The sequence below is a fragment of the Tenrec ecaudatus genome, chromosome 6, assembly GCF_050624435.1.
Source record: "Tenrec ecaudatus isolate mTenEca1 chromosome 6, mTenEca1.hap1, whole genome shotgun sequence".
Classification (NCBI taxonomy): Eukaryota; Metazoa; Chordata; class Mammalia; order Afrosoricida; family Tenrecidae; genus Tenrec; species Tenrec ecaudatus.
The window spans coordinates 85,824,842-85,838,986 of record NC_134535.1 but is presented as its reverse complement, the minus strand read 5'-3'; positions in this window follow the sequence as shown (position 1 = coordinate 85,838,986).

Here is a 14,145-nt window from a genome sequence, read left to right as displayed (position 1 = left end):
AAGTAAAAAACTATAAATTAGAAGTCCAGAACCATATGGTTGCTTTAACTCAATGTTGTGTCTGATCATGTCATTAAACCAATGGTTGCCGAGGACCTTTCTAATCAGGTCATTAAACCAATGCTTGCTGAGGACCTTTCCCCAAAATTTTATTGTAGAGCATACATTGAGTCTGAGGATGCAGAGGATGTGCATAGTGTCCCAAGATACAGGATACAACACGAATCCCCAACTAAGTGCATAGCAGGCTAGACTTGTGCTTTTTCCTCCCCTTTGTTTGCCCCTCCCACTTCTTGATGGCCCTTTTCCCACCCATGTACCCAATACCTTCGAAATGAAAGAAGTAGTGGAAATTACCTAAGAGCAATTCAACAGAGGAAACTTTCTTTTAAAGTCATTTTTGTATAATAATTATTCCCTTTAGTGACATAAACATTGAGTGCTAAGTTCAGGGTTGGTAGTTCAAAATCACTAGTCCCTCTACCTGAAAAAGTTGAGGCTATTTTCTCCTGTAAAGATTGAAAGCCATAAAAGTCTTATATAGAATCAATATAAGTCAACTCAATGGCAGTGATAGTGAAAATATCATTTCAATTCTATTAAAATATACCTAAATTTTGTATCCATAGAAATAATTTATGCTCACTAGCATATAAGCTGCTGAGGATATATCTTTATTTTTTGAAAATTGATAGAATTTATAGTAATAAGAATATTACTGAGTTGAAAAATAATTTAATTTTCAGTTTCATGTCACCATTAAATAGGTTTCTCATATGTTGTACTTCCTCCATTTTCTTATAAATTTGGAGTTTTAATATATTTTCCTTCTTTATTGTGATAAGTACGTTGGTAAAAAAAATTACTATTCCAACATCCTTCCTATGTATATTTCATTGACATTGTGTTCACCGTGTTGTGCATCCATTACTATTATCTGTTTCCAAATGTTTCCATCACACTTAACAGAAGCTTAGTTTCCCCAATCCAATGAGTTCCCTTTGTCCAGCTCTCCTGTCTACTCCTGGTAACCACTGATAAACTTGAGATTGTCTAGATATTTCATTTAAGTGAAAACAAACAACATTTATCCTTTGGCAACTGACATTTTCACTCAATATGGTATTTTCAAAGTTCTTTAATGCTGAAACATCCACAGGACATTAATTTACTCTTTTCTTTTTGCTGTTATTTTCATGTGTGTTCTGGGGTAAAACTAAGACCATAATAGTAATGTGGAGGAAATATTTTAAAAACTAGAATATAGCTATGTGTTTCATCAGTACTATATTGTACCCTAGATATGTCATCCATTCTATGTGGCCTTTCTGTGAGGGACTTTACAGTTATCTTACAGGTGGGTTTTGGGTCTCCATATTGTTTGAATGCTTGTTTTGAACTTCTGATACCTATTCCCGTAGACACCTCATGATCACACAGGCTGGTGTGCTCCTTCCATGTAGACTTTGCTGCTTCCATGTTAGATGGCCACTTGTTTAACTTCAAACCTTTAAAATCCCAGACACTATATTTACTAATAGCCAGGCACCATCATCTTTCATCACCACATTTGCTTATGCACCCATTTTGTCTTCAGCAATCGTGTCAGGAAGGTGAGTATCAAAAGTGTCACATTATTAAAACAAATCATTCTGTACTGAGGTAAGATTTAAGTAAAGGTACAAAGTTCATCTGCTTCCCTATTGTGTGTGCGTGTAGTGAAGGATTTGATTGACATGTTTTGTGGGTCTTTCATTGGCAAGTATATTTTTATGCTCACTGGCTCTCGGTCTATTGATCCCTTAAGCATTATGTAATACCCATACTTATTTCTTGTTATGTACTGCACCTTGAAGTTTATATTGTAAGAGATTAGAATTGTGACTCCTGCTTTTTTTAGCTTGCTTTTGTCTTTGACCTTGAGATGTGTCTCTTGCACACAACAGATTGCTGGGTTTTGTTTCCTAATCCAGTCTGCTAACCTTTGCCTTTTGATGGGGGGTTTCAGACCATTGGCATTCAGAGTTATTATATCCATCTGTGGAATTATTGTCATCTTGTACCTTTTGTGACATACATTTTCCACCCTCCTTTCTTAGCAGTGTGTTATGTATGTGTGACGGGATTAATTATTGCCTTCTTTTCCCCATTGGATCAAAGATGTCTTGGTCATTGGTTTCAGTGCTCTGAATTCTGATTGGTGTTACAGTTGTGGTAGTCTCATGTTTGTGCTCTGTGGATGTTGATCATCTGACTAAAGTGAATTGGAAAGTAAATTTTGTAGTGCTGGTTGCTTTGTTTTGTTTTTGACAAAACTCTTACCTCTCCATCTATTTCAATAGAAAGTTTGTCAGGATTCTTGGGTTATCGTTATACTCCTTCAGTTTTTAGAAGATGCTATTCCATTCTCTCCTCTTCATGATTTCTGCTGCTAAGTCTGAGCATATTCTTATCTGATAACCCTTATTGGTGACTGCATTTTTAATTCTACCTGCTCTTAAGATTTTCTCCTTTTCCTCAAAGTGGATAATTTGACTACTACTTGGTGTGTTCTTAGGGTTCTGTCTACTAGGTGTTATCTCTTATTCCTGGATAATTGTCTGGTTCTCCTTTTTTAAATTGGGGGATTTTCTTCCAGAACTTCCCTCGCTATCTTGACTGTTGATTTTCTCCCCATTATGTCTTGCTCTGGTAACCCAATTATTCAAAATTTGTTTCTCTTCATAGCATCACTCATTGTTCTCAGGTTTTCTTCAGCGTCTTTGCTTATCTTGTTCAATTGTCTTTCACACTTGTTGAATTCTACTGAGCTATCTTTGAAGTTGCTGATATGATTCTCCACCTCTTCTTGCCTGATGGTAAAGTCTTCTACCATTTTCTCTGCTTCTACTACAAAACTTTCCCTTAACACTTATATTTCCCTTAGTAAGCAGACATCCATTCTCCACCTTAACTGTGAGCTGCCCATGCTCTTCTCTCTGATCCTACTGTGATGTACCCACCAATGGTACTGTTTGGCTCTGCTCCAGTATCTTACATGTGGTAGGAACCTGGGTCCTAATCATTTTCTCCTACACCCTCAACATCTTCATGACCCTAAAAATCAGTTCCACCACAGGTAGAAGTGCAGCCTTCTCTACTTGTTCCTCTCACCTCACTGCAGTGCTCCTATTTTACTGCTCATAGGTCCTAAACTCAAATTCACCATTGCTGTTGATCCACTTGGTGAAATAGTGTGGTCACTCCCCTAGTGAATCCTTTCATCCACAGCCTAAAGAACTGTGAGAGGGACTTTGAGAAAATATCAGCATTATCTCAGGTAGTGAAATAGAGTCCACTGGGGAATTCATTTTTACAGGAATATATCAGGTGAATTGACAATAAGAAAATTTCCTCATGGTGCCTGATATTGGATACATAAAGGATTCTGGAAATTCGTTAAGTTAAATGGAGGTGAAGTGGAGAAGATCATTTAGATTTACTCTTAGAAGTAGAGCAAATCATCAAATACCACATTAATCTGTGATGGTTATTAATGTTATCTATGTTACCCTGACAAGGCCACAATTTTGAGCTTTTGTCAGTTATGATGCAGTCATAATCTTTTATGAAACTAATATAATATGATCATTGTGTAGCCTGCTATGAGAAATCAATCAACTGAAAAGTTTTCTCAAGAGTGTGGCCTGCTTCCCATATATATATATGCTAAACTTGTTTACTTTTTGGTGGGTCTGGCTCAAGTGAACTCCAGCCCTTCAGAACAGAGCTAGTAGCCTACTGTATTGCCTGCCAATCCTAGTTGTAAGTACCTACCATATATCTGCCAACCTTGAATTCAATAATCTCTGTAGCTAGAAGTCTGTCCTCTGACCTTGGCAATATTGGATTCATAAGGCTCTTTCACTACATGAGTGAGGAGAAGCCTCCAACCTGACATCTGACCCATGGTCTTGGAATCAGGCATTACAATTGAGTGAGCATTTTCCTTGAGATAAAGCTCTCTATAGATAAATATATATAAATTTCACTGGCTGCCCTTCTCTTGAGAGAACAGCCTCAGACAATAGTCTTTTAACTGCATTGATGATGAGTCTTCCTCTCATCTTGTTTCTCTTTACTTCTCAGCAATCTGAGTATTTGTCTGGGTACTTTGGAAACAAATCCACAGAAACTCATGTATAAGAGAGAGTTTTATATAAACAGTAAGTGCACATCAAGAAAACATTCCAACCCAGTGCTGACCAAGACCACAAGTCCAACATTAACCCATATGTCCAACACCAATCCACAAAGTCCTCCTCCATCTCACAAAACACACACTGTGATGCCAACTGCACGCAGAAAGCTGAATCAGTGAATATGTGAGCATCTCAGCACTGGCAGGGGTCTCCACACAGTTGTTCCAGCACCCAGGACTGCATCAAGGTAGGTCCATGTGGCTTCTCCTTGGGGATGTTTTTCAGGAAGTCAACCTTGCAAACTGAAGCAGGGAACTGGCTAAGGCAGCTGCACCCTTGTCCAACCATCACAAAGCAAGGAACCCAAGAACTAGAAAGGTGTGGCTCGCCAAGCCATTTATCTCTCCACCCTTCAATTAACCCCACATGTGTTTATCAGCCAGGTTGGCATAATAAACTTTAACTATATCATATATCAAGTATCCAAAACATAAGAGGAGGAAACGTAAAACAAACCTGTTGAACCTAAAGTATGGTGAAAGTTGGAATAAAATGGTTTAATAATAAGTAATTGAAGCATTTATAGTTATAGAGATAAGACTAAAGAAAGGTAGAAACGTTGAGTATGATTTTTTTCAGCCAAGAAAAGGAGACTCCATAAGAAAAAACACACAAAGCAAATTGCTAGCATATCTAAATAAGAAACAATTAAATAACTACCAAAACCATTATTTCAATAAAATTAACAATTTAGCAGAAAGACTTTTTTATAAGCATTTTATTGGGGACTCAATCAATACATACATCCATTGTGTCAAGCACATTTGTATACTTATTGCCATCATCATTCTCAAAACATTTGCTTTCTACTTCAGCTCTTTGTATCAGCTCGTTTCCCCCTCCCTTCCCCTTCCCCTCCCTCATGAATCCTTGATGATTTATAAATTATTACAATTTTGTCATGTCTTGCACTGTCCTATGTCTCCCCTCACCCACTTTTCTGTTGTCTGTCACCCAGGGAGGAGGTTATATGTAGCTCCTTATAATCAGTTCTCCCTTTCTACCACACCTTTCCTCCACCCTTCCGATATCGCCACTTTCACCACTGATCTTGAAGAGTTTATCTGTCCTGGATTCCCTGTGTTTCCAGCTCTTATCTGTAACCATGTACATGCTCTGGTCTAGCCAGATTTGTAAGGTAAAATAGGGACTGATATTGGAGGGGGGGAGCATTAAAGAACTAAAGGAAAGTTGTATGTTTCATCGGTGCTATACTGCACCCTGGCTGGCTCTTCTCCACCCTTCTGTAAGGGAATGTTCAGTTGCCTAAAGATGGGGTTCGGGTCTCCACTCTGCACTCCCCCTCATTCACAAATATATGATTTTTTGTTCTGGGTCTTTGATGCCTGATACCTGATCCCATCAACACTCATAATCACACAGATTGGTGTACTTCTTCCATGTGGCCTTTTTTGCTTCTCAGCTAGATGGTCACTTATTTATCTTCAAACCTTTAAGACCCCAGATGCTATATCTTTTGATAGCTGGGCACCATCATCTTTCTTCACCATATTTGCTTATGCATCCGCTTTGTCTTCAACAATCCTGTCGGGAAGGTGAGCATTATGAAATGCCAGGTTAATAGAACAAAGTGTTCTTGCATAGAGTAAGTACTCTAGTGGAGGACCAGTGTCCATCTGCTACCTTAATTCTAAGCCTATAAATATATGTATATAGATCTATTTCCATCATCATATATAAATATATTTACATATGTACATGCCTGTATTTAGACCTCTATAAATGACTTTTGCCTCCTAGTTCTTTCCTCTGTTTCCTTTTATTTTCCTCTTGTCCCACTATCATGTCCAACCTTCATTTGGGTTTCAGTAATTCTTCTTGGTTACGTTGCCCTTAGTCAAGCTCTACCAGGACTCCTACCCCCTCCTCACCATCTATTTTAGATCACTTGATGTTCCCTTGTCCCTGTGTTTATTAACAACCACTTCCTTTCCCCCGCCTCCTCCTCTCCCATGTACCCAGAGAAACATGGGTCCTGTTGGTTTCTCCTCCAGATTGTTTATCCTGCCTATCTTATATAGATAGATCTGCAGAGATAATAATATACACTAAAACAAGACAGAGCAAAACAAAGCAACAAAAGAAAACAACAACAAAAATCAATGACAAAAAAAAGAGAAAAGCCTATAAATAGTTCAAGGTATGTTTGTTTTCCTTTAGCAGTGTTTTCTGGTTGAGTCTGATGGGGTGCCACTACCTGGCCCCAAAGTCTATTTTTTGTATTCCCTGAGGACTTCCTGGCTCTGCTCCCCTTGCTGTTCTGTTGCACGCCCTTAGTCTTTTGCCTCAGTGGGGTGGAATCAGATCAAGTGCAATTCCTGCACTATATCTCCAGTGTTGTCCACTGTAGGGCTATGGGTCAGTGAGGGATGCCATGTCTCATATTGGGACCAGTCATATGGTTCTCTCTGTGAATTGGTTGCTCTAAGCAAGGATATTGTCTTAAAGGCTTGGTGGACCAGGATGTACTCCACTCTGTCTTCCTACCTCTTCATTTGCTCCTGTGTGCTCTGATCAAACATGTCCCTCTCCGTGAGCTGCAGCTTCAGTGCTGTCCTCTGAAGTAGTTTATTCTGGGGGGAGTGGCAGCTATCCGCATAGTTGGGATTGGGGCTGGCCACTCAGACGTCTTTACTGGTTCCCTGCTTCATGTCAGTATGTTGCACCAGGTTGGAGCACCTTGTTGAATTCTGGTCCCTCTTTCCCTGTGGAGATATAAACAATACTCTCCCCTTGGGTGGGTTAGTGCCCTATTTCCCTGCTAACCATTTCTCTTTTTTCACTCCCTCCTTTTTACTTGGCTACCATATGTACCCCTGGATTTGGTCTGGCCCCTGCCATGCTTCCTGGAACTCACACCAGGAATGTTTGTATATAGTAGCTTTTTCCCTATGCCCCTTTTGCATTTTTTTAAGCTTACCTCAGCAGACTCATGTTGTTCTTGGCCTTTTGTGCTTGGCTTACTTCACTTAGCATAATTTCCTTCAGTTCTTCCCATGCAGTGATGTCCTTCATACATTCATCATTGCTTTTTAGTGGTGCATAATACTCCATTGTGTGTATGTACCACAGTGTCTTAATCCATTCATCTGTTGATGAACATTTGGGTTGTTTCCAACACCTTGCAATTGTGAACTGTACTGCGATCAACATTGGAGCACAGATGTTTGGCCGTGGTTTGTTTCTTGCTTCTTCTGGTTATGCCCAGTAGGGGGATTACTGGGTCATGTGGTAGCTCAATTTCCATCTCTTTTACATATCGCCAAATCGATTTCCATAGTGGCTGTACCTACCTACAAGTCCACCAGCAATGGATGAGAGTTCCTACCACACCACAGGCTCTCCAATACTTGATGTTTTCTGATTGTTTGAATTGGGCTATCTTTGAGGATAAATGTTTCTTTTTCTTACCCACCTTTTTTCAGACTACCCCTTACTTTCTCTAGATTTTCTTGCTGGAATCATTTTACCTTTTGTCAGAAACACTTTCTCTAGATTTTCTGTTATTGAAGAAAAGATAGTTATCTCACTTTCATCCCTGAAGTATAATTTTACTGACTATTAATTTATAGATTACAAATTCAGAATATTAAATGTCTTCCACTGTCCAGTTTTCGTTGTCGCTCTTCAGAAATCAATGTTACTTCATTTGCGTTGCTCTGTGATCTTTTCTTGTTCATTTCAGCCTTCCTTTAGTACTTCCTTTTCTGTTCTATTCTGAAGCTTCAGAACATTACTATAATATGTTTAAATGTGTATGTACATATGTTTTTTGCTTGAGATTCATTGAAAGTTCTTCATTTGAAAATTGTTATATTTCATTCACTGGAAGTTTTTTCAGGCTTCAAGTTTTTAAAACTATGGATTACTTCTTCAGTTTCTCTGTCTTCTTTTGAATGTCTGATTTATTAACAGTTACATATACACTCTTTCATTCCACACTTCACATATATTTTAGACTCCTTTTCTTTTCTCACTCTACTTTTCATTTTAAAAATCTTTTTTCCATATATATACCTCTTGTCTCATTTCTGCATGCTAATTAATTTCTTCAGATTTTTTCCCTCTGTTGACCCTTACCCACTTTTCTGTTGTTCCTCTGCCTGGGGGGGTGGTTATATGTCAATCCTTGTGATCAGTTCCTCCTTCCCCCCCCCCCCCACCTTCCCCTTATCCTTCTGCTATCTCTAGTCTCATTGCTGGCCCTGAGGGGTTTATCTATCCTGGTTCTCTGTGTTGTGGGCTCTTATCTGTAGCAGGGTGCATGTTCTGGTCTAATCTGATTTGTAAGGTAGAATTGAGGTCATGATAGTGGCGGAAGGAAGCATTAAAGATCTAGAGGAAAGTTGTGTGTTTCATCGGTGCTCTACTGAACCCTAACTCCAGATTGTTTTTTAAAATGTTTCCTTGATACTATTTCATGCTGACAAATTTAGGTGCTCTTAATGCTCATGAATGCATCTATCAACATATTCATTACAGTTTATACTTTTTAGACCTTTAAAAATCAGATTGTTATTTTTTAATGTTTCCTTGATACATCCTCACAATTGTTCCTATGCTTGAACCCACTATTGCACCCATAGTGTCAATCCATCTCTTTGAAACCCTTCCCCTTTTTTGTCTTATAAAATATATAAAGCAAATGAGCACTATCCTTGCCTCTAAGGAACACTCTGGCTATACTTCTTCCAAGGATTTGATTTATCCTTTTAGCAGTCCATGGTACTTTTAATATTCTTCTTCAGAACCACAATTCAAATGCATTAATTCTTCTTCTGTCTTCTTCATTCATTATCCAACTTTCAAGTGTATATGTGGCAATTGAAAATACTGTGTCTTAGGTCAGGCACATCTAAGTCCTCAAAGAAACATCCTTATTTTTCAATATTCCAAAGAGATCTTATGCAGCATTTGTACCTAATGCAACTCATCTTTGGATATCTTGACTGCTGCTTCCCTAATCATTGATTGTGGATCCAAGCAAAACAAAATCCTTGAACTTCTCTCCATTTATCAGGATGTTACCTATTGGTCCATTGTGAGCTTTTTGGTCTTCTTTATATTGAGTTGTAATCCATACTGAGGCTGCAATTCTTGGTCTTCATCGGGAAGTGCTTCTAAGTCTTGCTTTCAGCAATCAAGGTGTGTCATCTTCAAATCCCAGGTTGTTAATAAGCCTTCTTCCAATCCTGATGACACATTCTTCTTCATATAGTCCAGCTTCTCTGATGATTTGCCCATCATACAGATTGAACTGTTTCCACAACTGCCTCTTGATGCATGTACAAGTTCCTCATGAACACAATGAAGTGTTCTGGGATTCCCACTCTTCTCAAAGTTACCCATACTTTGTTATTATCCACAGTAAAATGCCTTGCCATAGTCAAAAAGACACAAGTGAACATCTTTCTTGCATTTTCTAATTTCAGGCAAATTTCATGTGACATCCAATAATGATATTCCTTGTTCAACATCATCTTCTGAATGCAGCCTGAACCTCTGGCAGCTCCCTGTCAATGGACTAGTGCAACTGTTGTTGGATGACCTTTTGAAAAATTTTACTTGCATGTGATATTGCTCTATAAAAGATATACATATATAAATTACTTTTTGTGATTCCATTCTAGCTGCAATAGTGGCTTATTTTTCTTTTTTGATATTACTGATGTAAAGTTTATTATAATAATTTAGAGATTAAATCAGCTGAATACACCCGAATTAAATAGAAGTGCAGAAATAGTCAGCAAATATATAACAGAAAGGACCATCTGAATCAAAAATTGGCCCGTTGGAAAGATTGGAATCAACTTAATAGTAACAAGCAGCAAAATTTACTAATTAATCTTCTAGTGGGTAATAAAATTAAAAAGCTACCAATTCAAACATACAAAAAAGGAACACAATTAAATTATTATGGACATTTGCCAGAAAGAACACTATGAATAATTTAAATTTTAAAGTTTAGCTAAAAAGAAAAAATTGCTAGAATGGTTAAAGTAGGCTGAAAATAAATACAATATTTAATAGACCTATATAACTAAAAGGAATCAAATCAGAAGCTAAAAATACCCTGCTAAATACATACAAGAGGTTACACCTGCCCCTCCCAAAAAATAAAAAACAGGAAAAAAAAGCTTCCCTGGGCAGAGCTTTCATAGTACACATTTTTCCAGCTGATGAGCATCAAGCAACTCACTCTGAGTTAGTGCACCTAGTGATGTCACCTGGGAAGGTTCTCTCTGGTCACAGTGAATTTTTTCATAAAAGCAGTTTCTCTCAAACCTTGTTTTTTGTAATGGCGATTTATGAGAATGGTGTGTGGCTCTGAAATTTTGTTTCCTGTTCAGGAAAAATGCCACAGAAACTGTTGCGATGTTGAACAAAGCTTTCAAGAACAGTGCTATGAGTAGTGTTTTCGTTTAAAAAAAATGGTGAAGTGCTGATTGATGACCAACCTCATTCTGGACGTCCTTCAACTTCTGAACGGATGAAAATGTAAACTGGTATGCATTGGAGTTCATGCCACCACGTCATACTGTTAACCAAACTTTCTATTGAGAGGTTCTGAAAAGATTGTCTTACCTTGTGTGACAAAAAAGGCCTGATTTGTGACAAATGGTGGACTAGTTTTGCCACCAGGACAATGCACCTGCCCAGGCAGCCATCTCAGTGCACCAGTTTTGGGCAAAAAATAGCATGTCTATTTTGCCTCACACACCTTACTCACCTAATCTTCCTCTATGCAACTTCTTTGTGTTTCCGCGAATGCACAGGGACATGAAAGGACAGCGATTTGACGATGTAGATGAGGTGAAGAACAAAAACAAGGGAGGTGCTGTCAGCCATCTAAACAGATGAGTTTGAAAATGTTTCCAATAATGGAATTGCAGATTTGACAAGTGTATTAAGTGTAATGGAGAGTACTTTGAAGATGATACAGTTGTTTTGTAAAAAATAAAGTAATGAATTAAGTACATAGCTTTGAAAATAAAATCCTGGATTTGGGGAGTGCCCCCACATATATTCAATACCATACACTCAAGAAGAAACGTATGCTGATCCTAGACACTGTCTTCAGAAGAAGAATAAAAGCAATCATACTCCCCACTAATTGAATAATTTGAAGGAGCTCTGATGCAGTGGGATATTTTAAATTGTACTGCCAGTCACAGGCCAGCAATTTGAATCCACCAGTCATGCCTCAAGAAAAAGATGAGGCTTTCTGCTCCTGTAAAGATTTATAGCCTCAGAAACCCACCGGGGCCATTCTACTCCATCCTTAGGGTCAATAGGAGTTAGAATCAACTCGAGGGCAGTGAGTTCAGGTTTTGTGTGAATATGATTTGATATCACAGTCAGGTAAGACCAACACAATAAAAATAAAAATTAAAGGTCAACCGCATCCATGAACAGTGATGCAGAAATTCTAAAGAAAATAATACCAAACTAAATCCAGGAAACTGTTATTTTATCCTAGAAAGTGGTGGTTATTTAGAACCACTGACTTTTAAAAGATACAATAAAGACACAGCCAGACAGTGAATAAGGAAGACTGAAGAGTGATTGATGCATTTTGGATTAAAACTGCCGTGGTTTAAAAACACAGCATAATATTCCTTAGAATGTCCGATGGTCAGACTTTTTCACACAGACTTTGTACAAATTATTAGGAGGCACCAATCCCTAGAGAAAGACATCATGCTTCCTAAGACAGAGGGTCGATGAAAAAGATGAAAACCTTCAACAAGGTGTATTGACACAGGTCTGCAAAAATGGGCTTTCACCATATGAGAAAATATTCCTGATCATTAGCCATAGAGAAATGCAAATCAAAACAACTATGAGATACCACCTAACACCCTCAAAGATAGCCCAATTCAAAATATCAGAAAGCAACAAGTGTTGGAGGGGCTGTGGTGTGATTGCAACTCTCATCCACTGCTGGTAGACCTGTAGGTACATATAGCCACTATGGAAATCAATTTGGCGATTTCTAAAACGGATGAAAATTGAGCTACCATACGACCCAGCAATCCTCCTACTGGGCATATACCCATAGGAGGCAAGAAACAAACCACGGCCAAATATCTGTGCTCCAATGTTCATTGTGGCACAGTTCAAAATGGCAAGGAGTTGGAAACAACCCAAATTCCCATCAACAGACAAGTGGATTAAAAAACTGTGGTACATACATAATATGGAGTGCGATGCATTGCTAAAAAGAAGTGATGAATGCATGAAGCATATTGCCGCCTGGGAAGAACTGGAGGAAATTATGCTAAGTGAATTAAGCCATGCACAAAAGGACAAGTATAACATGAGTCCACTGAGGTAAGTTTATATATATATATATATATATATATATATATATATATATATATATATATATATATATATATATATATATATATATATATATATATATATATGAGAATAGAAAGGTAAATGCAAAAGGGGCACAGGGAAAAATCTACTGTATACAAACACCACAGGAGTGAGGTCCAGGTAGTATGGCAGGGGCCAGACCAAATCTAAAGGTACATATGTTAGCCAACTAAAAAGGGGGTGGAAGGAGGAAAGGGGAAATAAAAAAAATGTGTGATGAGGGAATAGGGCACTGACCCATCCAAAGGGAGCGTATTGTTTGTGTCTCCACAGGGAAAGAGGGACGAGATTTAAAGCCAGTGGCAGAAGAATGCAGTGTGCCTGCAAGGAGTGGGAAGCCAATGGAGGGGCCTGAGGGCTCGGCCCCCATACCAGCTACGTGGACAACTGCCCCTCACCTCAGAAGAATTTACTAGAGAGGACGGCACTGAAGCTGCAGCTAGGGGAGAGGGACATGTCTGATCAGAGCACACTGGAGCAAAGAAGGGGGAGGAAGAGAGAGTGGAGCACATGCTGAGCCACCAAGCATGGAGGACGATATCTGCGCTCTGAACAGCTAATGCACAGAGTGGACAATATGGCTGATCCCACTACAAGACACGCTGTCCCTTGGTTGCCCAGGGCCCTAAGGGGGACAACACTGGAGACTCAGTGTCGGGACTGGACCAGACTGACCCTGTGACACCGAGGCAAACCACTAACTAAAAGCATGCGGCAGAGCAACCATGAGAAAAGAGCAGGGAGCCCCCGAGGGAGTACAAAGGACATACTCTGGACCGAAAGCAAGGTACCCCATTGGACCTGACTGAAGGACATGCCTAGAGATCAAAAATCAGACCTTGATCTATTTATGGGTTTTTCTTTCTTTTTAAATTTTTTTCTTTAAATTAATTTATTCTTTTATGGGTAATTGGTTTCCTTTTTTGTTGTCATAGCTGTGTTCTCACTCGTTGCCTATCTTCCTATGACTTGATTTTTGGTGCATATTCTTATCTCTACAGATCTATCTAGATAAATAGACTAGATGAATAGTCTAGAGGAGAAAACAATGGGACCAATGGTTCCGGGGACACGGGAGAAGGGGAGGCAGGGGTAAGGAGATGCTGCTGACCAACCCAGGGACAGGGGAGCAACAAGTGATCCAAAATCAGTAGCGAGGAGAGTGTGAGAGGCCTGGTAGGGATTCAGCAAGGGCAAGGCAACTGAGAAAAATTACTGAAACCCAAATGAAGGCTGAGCATGATAGTGGGACAACAGTAAACTAAAAGAAAATAGAGGAAAGAGCTAGGTGACAAAGGGTAGTTATAGAGGTCTAAAGACTGGAATGCACATATGTAAATATATTTATATAAGAGTGTGGAGAAACAGATCTATGCGTATATCTTTATAGGTTTAGTATTAAGGCAGCTGATGGACATTGGGCCTCCACTCAAGCACTTACTCAATTCAAGAACAAGTAGTTCCATTAAATTGGCATTCCAGGATGCACACCTTC